At 37.2% G+C, this 16,976-nt stretch overlaps 1 protein-coding gene across 3 annotated transcripts in view; it reads left to right on the top strand.

Annotated features, from left to right (window-relative positions):
* Nucleotides 1-11,279: 11,279 nt before the first annotated feature.
* Nucleotides 11,280-16,976, top strand: part of rbm10 (RNA binding motif protein 10) — a 151,823-nt gene continuing 146,126 nt past the window's right edge. For 2 of the 3 annotated variants that reach the window (XR_006657375.1, XM_045207010.1), the window contains exon 1: nucleotides 11,281-11,494. The gene's annotated coding sequence lies outside the window, so the exon portion shown is untranslated. Of the gene's footprint in view, nucleotides 11,495-16,976 lie in introns of all 3 variants that reach the window. The other variant, XM_045207011.1, reaches the window with a different exon arrangement.

The following is a 16,976-nucleotide window of genomic DNA, read 5'->3' as shown; positions in this document are numbered from 1 at the left end:
ACATAACAGGCTAGGAGTATCATGTTGTAGTACTGACATAACAGTGGAATAGTATCATGTTGTAGTACTGACATAACAGTGGAATAGTATCATGTTGTAGTACTGACATAACAGTGGAATAGTATCATGTAGTAGTACTGACATAACAGTGGAATAGTATCATGTTGTAGTACTGACATAACATTCTAATATTATCATGTAGTAGTACTGACATCACAGTGGAATAGTATCATGTTGTAGTACTGACATAACAGTGGAATAGTATCATGTAGTAGTACTGACATAACAGTGGAATAGTATCATGTTGTAGTACTGACATAACAGTGGAATAATATCATGTTGTAGTACTGACATAACAGTGGAATAGTATCATGTAGTAGTACTGACATAACATTCTAATAGTATCATGTAGTTGTACTGACATAACAGTGGAATAGTATCATGTAGTAGTACTGACATAACAGTGGAATAGTATCATGTTGTAGTACTGACATAACAGTGGAATAGTATCATGTAGTAGTTCTGACATAACAGTGGAATAGTATCATGTAGTAGTACTGACATAACAGTGGTATAGTATCATGTAGTAGTACTGACATAACAGTGGAATAGTATCATGTAGTAGTTCTGACATAACAGTGGAATAGTATCATGTAGTAGTACTGACATAACAGTGGAATATTATCATGTTGTAGTACTGACATAACATTCTAATAGTATCATGTTGTAGTACTGACATAACAGTGGAATAGTATCATGTTGTAGTACTGACATAACATTCTAATAGTATCATGTTGTAGTACTGACATAACAGTGGAATAGTATCATGTAGTACTGACATAACAGTGGAATAGTATCATGTTGTAGTACTGACATAACAGTGGAATAGTATCATTTTGTAGTACTGACATAACAGTGGAATAATATAATGTAGTAGTACTGACATAACAGTGGAATAGTATCATGTTGTAGTACTGACATAACAGTGGAATAGTATCATGTAGTAGTACTGATATAACAGTGGAATAGTATCATGTAGTAGTACTGACATAACAGTGGAATAGTATCATGTAGTAGTACTGATATAAAAGTGGAATAGTATCATTTTGTAGTACTGACACAACAGTGGAATAGTATCATGTAGTAGTACTGACATAACAGTGGAATAGTATCATGTAGTAGTACTGACATAACAGTGGAATAGTATCATGTTGTAGTACTGACATAACAGTGGAATAGTATAATGTAGTAGTACTGATATAACAGTGGAATAGTATCATGTAGTAGTACTGACATAACAGTGGAATAGTATCATGTAGTAGTACTGATATAACAGTGGAATAGTATCATTTTGTAGTACTGACACAACAGTGGAATAGTATCATGTAGTAGTACTGACATAACAGTGGAATAGTATCATGTAGTAGTACTGACATAACAGTGGAATAGTATCATGTTGTAGTACTGACATAACAGTGGAATAATATCATGTAGTAGTACTGACATAACAGTGGAATAATATCATGTAGTAGTACTGACATAACAGTGGAATAGTATCATGTAGTAGTACTGACATAACAGTGGAATAGTATCATGTAGTAGTACTGACATAACAGTCTAATAGTATCATGTAGTAGTACTGACATAACAGTGGAATAGTATCATGTAGTACTGACATAACAGTGGAATAGTATAATGTAGTAGTACTGACATAACAGTGGAATAGTATCATGTTGTAGTACTGACATAACATTCTAATAGTATCATGTTGTAGTACTGACATAACAGTGGAATAGTATCATGTTGTAGTACTGACATAACATTCTAATAGTATCATGTTGTAGTACTGACATAACAGTGGAATAGTATCATGTAGTACTGACATAACAGTGGAATAGTATCATGTAGTTGTACTGACATAACAGTGGAATATTATCATGTAGTAGTACTGACATAACAGTGGAATAGTATCATGTAGTAGTACTGACATAACAGTGGAATAGTATCATGTAGTAGTACTGACATAACAGTGGAATAGTATCATGTAGTAGTACTGACATAACAGTGGAATAGTATCATGTAGTAGTACTGACATAACAGTGGAATAGTATCATGTTGTGGTACTGACATAACAGTGGAATAGTATCATGTTGTAGTACTGACATAACAGTGGAATAGTATCATTTTGTAGTACTGACATAACAGTGGAATAGTATCATGTTGTAGTCCTGACATAACAGTGGAATAGTATCATGTTGTAGTCCTGACATAACAGTGGAATAGTATCATGTTGTAGTCCTGACATAACATTCTAATATTATCATGTAGTAGTACTGACATCACAGTGGAATAGTATCATGTTGTAGTACTGACATAACAGTGGAATAGTATCATGTAGTAGTACTGACATAACAGTGGAATAGTATCATGTTGTAGTACTGACATAACAGTGGAATAATATCATGTTGTAGTACTGACATAACAGTGGAATAGTATCATGTAGTAGTACTGACATAACATTCTAATAGTATCATGTAGTTGTACTGACATAACAGTGGAATAGTATCATGTAGTAGTACTGACATAACAGTGGAATAGTATCATGTTGTAGTACTGACATAACAGTGGAATAGTATCATGTAGTAGTTCTGACATAACAGTGGAATAGTATCATGTAGTAGTACTGACATAACAGTGGTATAGTATCATGTAGTAGTACTGACATAACAGTGGAATAGTATCATGTAGTAGTTCTGACATAACAGTGGAATAGTATCATGTAGTAGTACTGACATAACAGTGGAATATTATCATGTTGTAGTACTGACATAACATTCTAATAGTATCATGTTGTAGTACTGACATAACAGTGGAATAGTATCATGTTGTAGTACTGACATAACATTCTAATAGTATCATGTTGTAGTACTGACATAACAGTGGAATAGTATCATGTAGTACTGACATAACAGTGGAATAGTATCATGTTGTAGTACTGACATAACAGTGGAATAGTATCATTTTGTAGTACTGACATAACAGTGGAATAATATAATGTAGTAGTACTGACATAACAGTGGAATAGTATCATGTAGTACTGACATAACATTCTAATAGTATCATGTTGTAGTACTGACATAACAGTGGAATAGTATCATGTAGTACTGACATAACAGTGGAATAGTATCATGTTGTAGTACTGACATAACAGTGGAATAGTATCATTTTGTAGTACTGACATAACAGTGGAATAGTATCATGTTGTAGTCCTGACATAACAGTGGAATAGTATCATGTTGTAGTCCTGACATAACAGTGGAATAGTATCATGTTGTAGTCCTGACATAACAGTGGAATAGTATCATGTAGTAGTACTGACATAACAGTGGAATAGTATCATGTAGTAGTACTGACATAACAGTGGAATAGTATCATTTTGTAGTACTGACATAACAGTGGAATAGTATCATGTTGTAGTACTGACATAACAGTGGAATAGTATCATGTAGTACTGACATAACAGGCTAGGAGTATCATGTTGTAGTACTGACATAACAGTGGAATAGTATCATGTTGTAGTACTGACATAACATTCTAATATTATCATGTAGTAGTACTGACATCACAGTGGAATAGTATCATGTTGTAGTACTGACATAACAGTGGAATAGTATCATGTAGTAGTACTGACATAACAGTGGAATAGTATCATGTTGTAGTACTGACATAACAGTGGAATAATATCATGTTGTAGTACTGACATAACAGTGGAATAGTATCATGTAGTAGTACTGACATAACATTCTAATAGTATCATGTAGTTGTACTGACATAACAGTGGAATAGTATCATGTAGTAGTACTGACATAACAGTGGAATAGTATCATGTTGTAGTACTGACATAACAGTGGAATAGTATCATGTTGTAGTACTGACATAACAGTGGAATAGAATCATGTAGTAGTACTGACATAACAGTGGAATAGTATCATGTAGTTGTACTGACATAACAGTGGAATATTATCATGTAGTAGTACTGACATAACAGTGGAATAGTATCATGTAGTAGTACTGACATAACAGTGGTATAGTATCATGTAGTAGTACTGACATAACAGTGGAATAGTATCATGTAGTAGTTCTGACATAACAGTGGAATAGTATCATGTAGTAGTACTGACATAACAGTGGAATAGTATCATGTTGTGGTACTGACATAACAGTGGAATAGTATCATGTTGTAGTACTGACATAACAGTGGAATAGTATCATGTAGTAGTACTGATATAACAGTGGAATAGTATCATGTAGTAGTACTGACATAACAGTGGAATAGTATCATGTAGTAGTACTGATATAAAAGTGGAATAGTATCATTTTGTAGTACTGACACAACAGTGGAATAGTATCATGTAGTAGTACTGACATAACAGTGGAATAGTATCATGTAGTAGTACTGACATAACAGTGGAATAGTATCATGTTGTAGTACTGACATAACAGTGGAATAGTATAATGTAGTAGTACTGATATAACAGTGGAATAGTATCATGTAGTAGTACTGACATAACAGTGGAATAGTATCATGTAGTAGTACTGATATAACAGTGGAATAGTATCATTTTGTAGTACTGACACAACAGTGGAATAGTATCATGTAGTAGTACTGACATAACAGTGGAATAGTATCATGTAGTAGTACTGACATAACAGTGGAATAGTATCATGTTGTAGTACTGACATAACAGTGGAATAATATCATGTAGTAGTACTGACATAACAGTGGAATAATATCATGTAGTAGTACTGACATAACAGTGGAATAGTATCATGTAGTAGTACTGACATAACAGTGGAATAGTATCATGTAGTAGTACTGACATAACAGTCTAATAGTATCATGTAGTAGTACTGACATAACAGTGGAATAGTATCATGTAGTACTGACATAACAGTGGAATAGTATAATGTAGTAGTACTGACATAACAGTGGAATAGTATCATGTTGTAGTACTGACATAACATTCTAATAGTATCATGTTGTAGTACTGACATAACAGTGGAATAGTATCATGTTGTAGTACTGACATAACATTCTAATAGTATCATGTTGTAGTACTGACATAACAGTGGAATAGTATCATGTAGTACTGACATAACAGTGGAATAGTATCATGTAGTTGTACTGACATAACAGTGGAATATTATCATGTAGTAGTACTGACATAACAGTGGAATAGTATCATGTAGTAGTACTGACATAACAGTGGAATAGTATCATGTAGTAGTACTGACATAACAGTGGAATAGTATCATGTAGTAGTACTGACATAACAGTGGAATAGTATCATGTAGTAGTACTGACATAACAGTGGAATAGTATCATGTTGTGGTACTGACATAACAGTGGAATAGTATCATGTTGTAGTACTGACATAACAGTGGAATAGTATCATTTTGTAGTACTGACATAACAGTGGAATAGTATCATGTTGTAGTCCTGACATAACAGTGGAATAGTATCATGTTGTAGTCCTGACATAACAGTGGAATAGTATCATGTTGTAGTCCTGACATAACAGTGGAATAGTATCATGTAGTAGTACTGACATAACAGTGGAATAGTATCATGTAGTAGTACTGACATAACAGTGGAATAGTATCATTTTGTAGTACTGACATAACAGTGGAATAGTATCATGTTGTAGTACTGACATAACAGTGGAATAGTATCATGTAGTACTGACATAACAGGCTAGGAGTATCATGTTGTAGTACTGACATAACAGTGGAATAGTATCATGTTGTAGTACTGACATAACAGTGGAATAGTATCATGTTGTAGTACTGACATAACAGTGGAATAGTATCATGTAGTAGTACTGACATAACAGTGGAATAGTATCATGTTGTAGTACTGACATAACATTCTAATATTATCATGTAGTAGTACTGACATCACAGTGGAATAGTATCATGTTGTAGTACTGACATAACAGTGGAATAGTATCATGTAGTAGTACTGACATAACAGTGGAATAGTATCATATTGTAGTACTGACATAACAGTGGAATAATATCATGTTGTAGTACTGACATAACAGTGGAATAGTATCATGTAGTAGTACTGACATAACATTCTAATAGTATCATGTAGTTGTACTGACATAACAGTGGAATAGTATCATGTAGTAGTACTGACATAACAGTGGAATAGTATCATGTTGTAGTACTGACATAACAGTGGAATAGTATCATGTTGTAGTACTGACATAACAGTGGAATAGAATCATGTAGTAGTACTGACATAACAGTGGAATAGTATCATGTAGTTGTACTGACATAACAGTGGAATATTATCATGTAGTAGTACTGACATAACAGTGGAATAGTATCATGTAGTAGTACTGACATAACAGTGGTATAGTATCATGTAGTAGTACTGACATAACAGTGGAATAGTATCATGTAGTAGTTCTGACATAACAGTGGAATAGTATCATGTAGTAGTACTGACATAACAGTGGAATAGTATCATGTTGTGGTACTGACATAACAGTGGAATAGTATCATGTTGTAGTACTGACATAACAGTGGAATAGTATCATGTAGTAGTACTGATATAACAGTGGAATAGTATCATGTAGTAGTACTGACATAACAGTGGAATAGTATCATGTAGTAGTACTGATATAAAAGTGGAATAGTATCATTTTGTAGTACTGACACAACAGTGGAATAGTATCATGTAGTAGTACTGACATAACAGTGGAATAGTATCATGTAGTAGTACTGACATAACAGTGGAATAGTATCATGTTGTAGTACTGACATAACAGTGGAATAGTATAATGTAGTAGTACTGATATAACAGTGGAATAGTATCATGTAGTAGTACTGACATAACAGTGGAATAGTATCATGTAGTAGTACTGATATAACAGTGGAATAGTATCATTTTGTAGTACTGACACAACAGTGGAATAGTATCATGTAGTAGTACTGACATAACAGTGGAATAGTATCATGTAGTAGTACTGACATAACAGTGGAATAGTATCATGTTGTAGTACTGACATAACAGTGGAATAATATCATGTAGTAGTACTGACATAACAGTGGAATAATATCATGTAGTAGTACTGACATAACAGTGGAATAGTATCATGTAGTAGTACTGACATAACAGTGGAATAGTATCATGTAGTAGTACTGACATAACAGTCTAATAGTATCATGTAGTAGTACTGACATAACAGTGGAATAGTATCATGTAGTACTGACATAACAGTGGAATAGTATAATGTAGTAGTACTGACATAACAGTGGAATAGTATCATGTTGTAGTACTGACATAACATTCTAATAGTATCATGTTGTAGTACTGACATAACAGTGGAATAGTATCATGTTGTAGTACTGACATAACATTCTAATAGTATCATGTTGTAGTACTGACATAACAGTGGAATAGTATCATGTAGTACTGACATAACAGTGGAATAGTATCATGTAGTTGTACTGACATAACAGTGGAATATTATCATGTAGTAGTACTGACATAACAGTGGAATAGTATCATGTAGTAGTACTGACATAACAGTGGAATAGTATCATGTAGTAGTACTGACATAACAGTGGAATAGTATCATGTAGTAGTACTGACATAACAGTGGAATAGTATCATGTAGTAGTACTGACATAACAGTGGAATAGTATCATGTTGTGGTACTGACATAACAGTGGAATAGTATCATGTTGTAGTACTGACATAACATTCTAATAGTATCATGTAGTAGTACTGACATAACAGTGGAATAGTATCATGTTGTAGTACTGACATAACAGTGGAATAGTATCATGTAGTAGTACTTATATAACAGTGGAATAGTATCATGTAGTAGTACTGACATAACAGTGGAATAGTATCATGTAGTAGTACTGATATAACAGTGGAATAGTATCATTTTGTAGTACTGACACAACAGTGGAATAGTATCATGTAGTAGTACTGACATAACAGTGGAATAGTATCATGTAGTAGTACTGACATAACAGTGGAATAGTATCATGTTGTAGTACTGACATAACAGTGGAATAGTATCATGTAGTAGTACTGATATAACAGTGGAATAGTATCATGTAGTAGTACTGACATAACAGTGGAATAGTATCATGTAGTAGTACTGATATAACAGTGGAATAGTATCATTTTGTAGTACTGACACAACAGTGGAATAGTATCATGTAGTAGTACTGACATAACAGTGGAATAGTATCATGTAGTAGTACTGACATAACAGTGGAATAGTATCATGTTGTAGTACTGACATAACAGTGGAATAATATCATGTAGTAGTACTGACATAACAGTGGAATAATATCATGTAGTAGTACTGACATAACAGTGGAATAGTATCATGTAGTAGTACTGACATAACAGTGGAATAGTATCATGTAGTAGTACTGACATAACAGTCTAATAGTATCATGTAGTAGTACTGACATAACAGTGGAATAGTATCATGTAGTACTGACATAACAGTGGAATAGTATCATGTAGTAGTACTGACATAACAGTGGAATAGTATCATGTTGTAGTACTGACATAACATTCTAATAGTATCATGTTGTAGTACTGACATAACAGTGGAATAGTATCATGTTGTAGTACTGACATAACATTCTAATAGTATCATGTTGTAGTACTGACATAACAGTGGAATAGTATCATGTAGTACTGACATAACAGTGGAATAGTATCATGTTGTAGTACTGACATAACAGTGGAATAGTATCATTTTGTAGTACTGACATAACAGTGGAATAATATCATGTAGTAGTACTGACATAATAGTGGAATAGTATCATGTTGTGGTACTGACATAACAGTGGAATAGTATCATGTTGTAGTACTGACATAACAGTGGAATAGTATCATGTAGTAGTACTGACATAACAGTGGAATAGTATCATGTTGTAGTACTGACATAACATTCTAATAGTATCATGTTGTAGTACTGACATAACAGTGGAATAGTATCATGTTGTAGTACTGACATAACATTCTAATAGTATCATGTTGTAGTACTGACATAACAGTGGAATAGTATCATGTAGTACTGACATAACAGTGGAATAGTATCATGTTGTAGTACTGACATAACAGTGGAATAGTATCATTTTGTAGTACTGACATAACAGTGGAATAATATAATGTAGTAGTACTGACATAACAGTGGAATAGTATCATGTAGTACTGACATAACATTCTAATAGTATCATGTTGTAGTACTGACATAACAGTGGAATAGTATCATGTAGTACTGACATAACAGTGGAATAGTATCATGTTGTAGTACTGACATAACAGTGGAATAGTATCATTTTGTAGTACTGACATAACAGTGGAATAGTATCATGTTGTAGTCCTGACATAACAGTGGAATAGTATCATGTTGTAGTCCTGACATAACAGTGGAATAGTATCATGTTGTAGTCCTGACATAACAGTGGAATAGTATCATGTAGTAGTACTGACATAACAGTGGAATAGTATCATGTAGTAGTACTGACATAACAGTGGAATAGTATCATTTTGTAGTACTGACATAACAGTGGAATAGTATCATGTTGTAGTACTGACATAACAGTGGAATAGTATCATGTTGTAGTACTGACATAACAGTGGAATAGTATCATGTTGTAGTACTGACATAACAGTGGAATAGTATCATGTTGTAGTACTGACATAACAGTGGAATAGTATCATGTAGTACTGACATAACAGGCTAGGAGTATCATGTTGTAGTACTGACATAACAGTGGAATAGTATCATGTTGTAGTACTGACATAACAGTGGAATAGTATCATGTTGTAGTACTGACATAACAGTGGAATAGTATCATGTAGTAGTACTGACATAACAGTGGAATAGTATCATGTTGTAGTACTGACATAACATTCTAATATTATCATGTAGTAGTACTGACATCACAGTGGAATAGTATCATGTTGTAGTACTGACATAACAGTGGAATAGTATCATGTAGTAGTACTGACATAACAGTGGAATAGTATCATGTTGTAGTACTGACATAACAGTGGAATAATATCATGTTGTAGTACTGACATAACAGTGGAATAGTATCATGTAGTAGTACTGACATAACATTCTAATAGTATCATGTAGTTGTACTGACATAACAGTGGAATAGTATCATGTAGTAGTACTGACATAACAGTGGAATAGTATCATGTTGTAGTACTGACATAACAGTGGAATAGTATCATGTTGTAGTACTGACATAACAGTGGAATAGTATCATGTAGTAGCACTGACATAACAGTGGAATAGTATCATGTTGTAGTACTGACATAACAGTGGAATAGTATCATGTTGTAGTACTGACATAACAGTGGAATAGTATCATGTAGTAGTACTGACATAACAGTGGAATAGTATCATGTTGTAGTACTGACATAACAGTGGAATAGTATCATGTTGTAGTACTGACATAACAGTGGAATAGTATCATGTAGTACTGACATAACAGGCTAGGAGTATCATGTTGTAGTACTGACATAACAGTGGAATAGTATCATGTTGTAGTACTGACATAACAGTGGAATAGTATCATGTTGTAGTACTGACATAACAGTGGAATAGTATCATGTAGTAGTACTGACATAACAGTGGAATAGTATCATGTTGTAGTACTGACATAACATTCTAATATTATCATGTAGTAGTACTGACATCACAGTGGAATAGTATCATGTTGTAGTACTGACATAACAGTGGAATAGTATCATGTAGTAGTACTGACATAACAGTGGAATAGTATCATGTTGTAGTACTGACATAACAGTGGAATAATATCATGTTGTAGTACTGACATAACAGTGGAATAGTATCATGTAGTAGTACTGACATAACATTCTAATAGTATCATGTAGTTGTACTGACATAACAGTGGAATAGTATCATGTAGTAGTACTGACATAACAGTGGAATAGTATCATGTTGTAGTACTGACATAACAGTGGAATAGTATCATGTTGTAGTACTGACATAACAGTGGAATAGTATCATGTAGTAGTACTGACATAACAGTGGAATAGTATCATGTTGTAGTACTGACATAACAGTGGAATAGTATCATGTTGTAGCACTGAAATCGACAGAGAAAGAACAATAACATAACAGTTTTTCAATACTTTTTATCGTATTCGTATGGATCTCGTGTCCTGTCCTGCGTAAATTAACTTTAATGATTCACTGTCGTCCAATCATATTCCCGGAGAAAGTATGTCTGCGTTGTATACACCAATCACATAGTCGAAACAACTATCAGCACCGCCCAAGTACACAAAATGTAGCCATTTTGCAAATATACTTTTTGGAACCGAACTAACACACCCTCCCTCACTCAGTAGCTAGCGAATACATGTAGACAAATATCATTACACCAAAAACGTAACGTGAGGAAGGTAAGATATTTATGATTTGCACAATAACGAGCGTCTTATTGCATCGTCTATATGCTGTCTAAACTGTTCACTGAGGCTGGTCCTAAAGCTAATCGCGTACATTGGCTAACCACCTTCACAGCACAATCAGCTGGCCGTTAACTAAATATTACTCGTTCTATTATATTTACTGTGTTATGTTTGCAAGCAATCCCGGAAATGTATCTGCAATTATAAATTATTATTCTGTGCATCAGTGCATGCGGGCAGTTTGCGGTGCCCCGTTCAGTCTGTGGTGGTTGGTTTCGTGTGTCGGACTGTCGGTCATCGAGGGTCAGTGGGTACAATGACGTATTTTATTTACATCGGTGCCGGGTGGTCGATTCACTGCCCGTCTCTCGGTGGAGCTGTCAAATATTATGACAGACAAAACAGAAAGACCCGTTTGCTATGTGTTACTGTAGATCAGAGCTGGGCAATAGTGACGGGTCGTTCGCGAACGAACGGCTCTCTTTGAGCGGCTCTTTTTGGTGAACGTCAGGAACCGAATTGCATCTGTGAAAGAGCCGTTCATTTGGCCCCCTGATTTGTTGCTGCTTCTTTTTGACCTCCAGACAACGATTATCTGCAGATAAGATCATAAAAAAATATATTCTCTGAATATTGTAATTCCTCACTGCAGGAACAATAGATAGTGAGGAGAGAGCCATTTTCTGGTCTACACACATTTTTGCAGGCCATCAAATAATTTGTCAGGTAAAAATGTATTTGAACTCACATGTCATGATCTGACATAATGGCAGGCAACTTTTTAGGCTTTACAAATTCAAATCTCTAATGTAAAACCTTCAAAGCGCTACTGAGGTGGCAAGATGGTGCCGACGCACATGGCAGCTCTGCGTCTAGCTCCTAAGCAACTTTGCAGTATTTTGTTTTTTTGTGTGTTATTTCTTACATTATTAGCACAGAACGTTTTTTGTGTTATTACATACAGCCGGAAATAACTTTGGGATATCAGAGCGGCGGTAACTCACCAGCATTACGACCAGGAATACGACTTTCCCGAATTGGATCCTTTGTTCGTACCCCCCAGGGCAATTGAATTTATCCCAGAGGCTGCTCCAAGACGCTGCTCCAAGTGCACACCATCCACCGCTTCCGAGTATATTACTCGCTAATGTTAAGTCCCTGGACAATCAAGTAGATGAGCTCAGGGCGAGGATCTCCTTCCAGAGAGACATCAGGGATTGTAACATACTCTGTTTCACAGAATCATGGCTCTCTCCGGATATACTGTCCCCGTCCATACAGCCAGCTGGGTTCTCAGTACATCGCGCAGACAGGAATAAAGAACTCTCCGGGAAGAAGAAAGGCGGTGGTGTATGTTTCATGATTATCTACTCATGGTGTGATTGTGATAACATACAGAAACAAGTCCTTTTGTTCACCCAACCTAGAATACCTCACAATCAAATGCAGACCGTATTACCTCCCAAGAGAATTCTCTTCAGTTATAGTCACAACCGTGTATATTCCCCCTCAAGCCGATACCACGGCAACCCTCAAGGAACTACACTGGACTTTGTGCAAACTGGAAACCACATATCCCGAGGCCGCATTTATTGTGGCTGGGGATTTTAACAAAACAAATCTGAGGAAAACACTACCGAAGTTCTATTTTTATTTTTTTTATTTTATTTTTTATTTCACCTTTATTTAACCAGGTAAACCAGTTGAGAACAAGTTCTCATTTACAACTGCGACCTGGCCAAGATAAAGCATAGCAGTGCGATAAAAACAACAACACAGAGTTACATATGGGGTAAAACAAAACAAAAATCAAAAAATACAACAGAAATACAATTAATATACAGTGTGCAAATTTAGCAAGTTATGGAGGTAAGGCAATAAAATAGGCTATAGTGCAAAATAATTACAATTTAGTATTAACACTGGAATGATGTGCAAGAGATGATGTGCAAATAGAGATACTGGGGTACAGATGAGCAAAATAAATAACAATATAGGGATGAGGTAGTTGGGCGGGCTAATTTCAGATGGGCTGTGTACAGGTGCAGTGATCGGTAAGGTGCTCTGACAACTGATGCCTAAAGTTAGTGAGGGAGATAAGCGTCTCCAGCTTCAGAGATTTTTGCAGTTTGTTCCAGTCATTGGCAGCAGAGAACTGGAAGGAATTGCGGCCAAAGGAGGTGTTGGCTTTGGGGATGACCAGTGAGATATACCCGCTGGAGCGCAGACTACGGGTGGGTGTTGCTATGGTGACCAATGAGCTAAGATAAGGCGGGGATTTGCCTAGCAGTGATTTATAGATGGCCTGGAGCCAGTGGGTTTGGCGACGAATATGTAGTGAGGACCAGCCAACAAGAGCGTACAGGTCACAGTGGTGGGTATTATATGGGGCTTTGGAGACAAAACGGATGGCACTGTGATAGACAACATCCAATTTGCTGAGTAGAGTGTTGGAGGCTATTTTGTAAATGACATCGCCGAAGTCAAGGATCGGTAGGATAGTCAGTTTTACAAGGGCATGTTTGGCAGCATGAGTGAAGGAGGCTTTGTTGCGAAATAGGAAACCGATTCTAGATTTAACTTTGGATTGGAGATTCTTAATGTGAGTCTGGAAGGAGAGTTTACAGTCTAACCAGACACCTAGATATTTGTAGTTGTCCACGTACTCTAGGTCAGACCCGTCTAGAGTAGTGATTCTAGTCGGGTGGGCGGGTGCAAGCAGCGTTCGGTTGAAGAGCATGCATTTTGTTTTACTAGTGTTTAAGAGCAGTTGGAGGCTACTGAAGGAGTGTTGTATGGAATTGAAGCTCGTTTGGAGGTTTGTTAACACAGTGTCCAATGAAGGGCCAGATGTATACAAAATGGTGTCGTCTGCGTAGAGGTGGATCTGAGAGTCACCAGCAGCAAGAGCGACGTCATTGATATACACAGAGAAAAGAGTTGGCCCAAGAATTGAACCCTGTGGCACCCCCCATAGAGACTGCCATAGGTCCAGACAACAGGCCCTCCGATTTGACACATTGAACTCTATCTGAGAAGTAGTTGGTGAACCAGGCGAGGCAGTCATTAGAGAAACCAAGGCTATTTAGTCTGCCAATAAGAATGCGGTGGTTGACAGAGTCGAAAGCCTTGGCCAGGTCAATGAAAACGGCTGCACAGTACTGTCTATTATCGATCGCGGTTATAATATCATTTAGGACCTTGAGCGTGGCTGAAGTGCACCCATGACCAGCTCGAAACCGGATTGCATAGCAGAGAAGGTACGGTGGGATTCGAAATGGTTGGTGATCTGTTTGTTGACTTGGCTTTCAAAAACTTTTGAAAGGCAGGGCAGGATGGATATGGGTCTGTAACAGTTTGGATCTAGAGTGTCACCCCCTTTGAAGAGGGGGATGACCGCGGCAGCTTTCCAATCTCTGGGGATCTCAGACGTTACGAAAGAGAGGTTGAACAGGCTAGTAATAGGGGTTGCGACAATTTCGCGGCTAGTTTTAGAAAGAAAGGGTCCAGATTGTCTAGTCCAGATGATTTGTAGGGGTCCAGATTTTGCAGCTCTTTTAGAACATCAGCTGTCTGGATTTGTGTGAAGGAGAAGCGGGGGGGCATGGGCAAGTTGCAGCGGAGGGTGCAGAGCTGGTGGCCGGGGTAGTGGTAGCCAGGTGGAAAGCATGGCCAGCCGTAGCAAAATGCTTGTTGAAATTCTCGATTATTGTAGATTTATCGGTGGTGATAGTGTTTCCTAGCCTCAGTGCAGTGGGCAGCTGGGAGGAAGTGCTCTTATTTTCCATGGACTTTACAGTGTCCCAAAACTTTTTGGAGTTAGTGCTACAGGATGCAAATTTCTGTTTGAAAAAGTTAGCCTTTGCTTTCCTAACTGCTTGTGTATATTGGTTCCTAACTTCCCTGAAAAGTTGCATATCACGGGGGCTATTTGATGCTAATGCAGTACGCCACAGGATGTTTTTGTGCTGGTCAAGGGCAGTCAAGTCTGAGGAGAACCAGGGGCTGTATCTGTTCTTAGTTCTGTATTTTTGAATGGGGCATGTCTATTTAAGATTGAGAGGAAATTACTTTTAAAGAACAACCAGGCATCCTCTACTGACGGAATGAGATCTATATCCATCCAGGATACCTGGGCCAGGTCAATTAGGAAGGCCTGCTCGCTGAAGTGTTTTTGGGAGCGTTTGACAGTGATGAGGGGTGGTCGTTTGACCGCGGACCCGTTACGGACGCAGGCAATAAGGCAGTGATCGCTGAGATCCTGGTTGAAGACAGCGGAGGTGTATTTAGAGGGTAAGTTAGTCAGGATGATATCTATGAGGGTACCCATGTTTACGGATTTAGGGTTGTACCTGGTAGGTTCGTTGATAATTTGCGTGAGGTTGAGGGCATCTAGCTTGGATTGTAGGATGGCTGGGGTATTAAGCATATCCCAATTTAGGTCACCAAGCAGTACGAACTCTGAGGATAGATGGGGGCAATCAGTTCACATATGGTGTCCAGGGCACAGCTGGGGCTGAGGGGGGTCTGTAGCAAGCGGCAACAGTGAGAGATTTATTTCTGGAAAGGTGGATTTTTAGAACTAAAAGCTCAAACTGTTTGGGCACAGACCTGGATAGTATGATAGAGCTCTGCAGGCTATCTCTACAGTAGATTGCAACTCCACCCCCTTTGGCAGTTCTATCTAGACGGAAAATGTTATAGTTGGGGATGGAAATTTCAGAATTTTTGGTGGCCTTCCTAAGCCAGGATTCAGACACTGCTAGAACATCAGGGTTGGCGGAGTGTGCTAACGCAGTGAATAACTCAAACTTAGGAAGGAGGCTTCTGATATTTATGTGCAGAAAACCAAGACTTTTACGGTTACAGAAGTCAATAAATGATAGCTCCTGGGGAGTAGGAGTGATACTGGGGGGCTGCAGGGCCTGGGTTAGCCTCTACATCACCAGAGGAACAGAGGAGGAGTAGAATAAGGATACGACTAAAGGCTTTAAGAACTGGTCTTCTAGTGCGTTGGGTACATAGAATAAAGGGGGCAGTTCTCCGGGCGTTGTAGAAAAGATTCAGGGCATTATGTACAGAAAAGGATATGGAAGGATATGAGTACAGTTCAGGTAATCCTAAGTGTTGGGTAACAATGAAAGAGATAGCATCATTGGAGGCATCGATTGAGCCGGTCTCGGCGTGTATGGGGGGAACAAAGGAACTATATGAGACAGTTTGAGAGGGACTAGGGGTTCTACATTGAAATTGTATAATAAGAACTAACCCAAACAGCAATAGGCAAGGCATAATTGACATAGGAGAGAGGCATAAAGCAGTCACGTGTTATTAGAGAGAGCTAAGACACAACTGGAAATAAGCGATAACGTTTGGGCTAAGACTAAACAGAAAAAACAGGACAGAGTACCGTGTAAAGGAACAGTCCAGCAGGCATCAGCTGTGCAGCTGAGTGATCATAAGGTCCAGTGAA

The sequence above is a fragment of the Coregonus clupeaformis genome, chromosome 24 (genome assembly GCF_020615455.1).
Source record: "Coregonus clupeaformis isolate EN_2021a chromosome 24, ASM2061545v1, whole genome shotgun sequence".
NCBI classification, from domain to species: domain Eukaryota; kingdom Metazoa; phylum Chordata; class Actinopteri; order Salmoniformes; family Salmonidae; genus Coregonus; species Coregonus clupeaformis.
The sequence above is the reverse complement of the archived record's forward strand: the minus strand, read 5'-3'. Positions and strand labels throughout refer to the sequence as shown.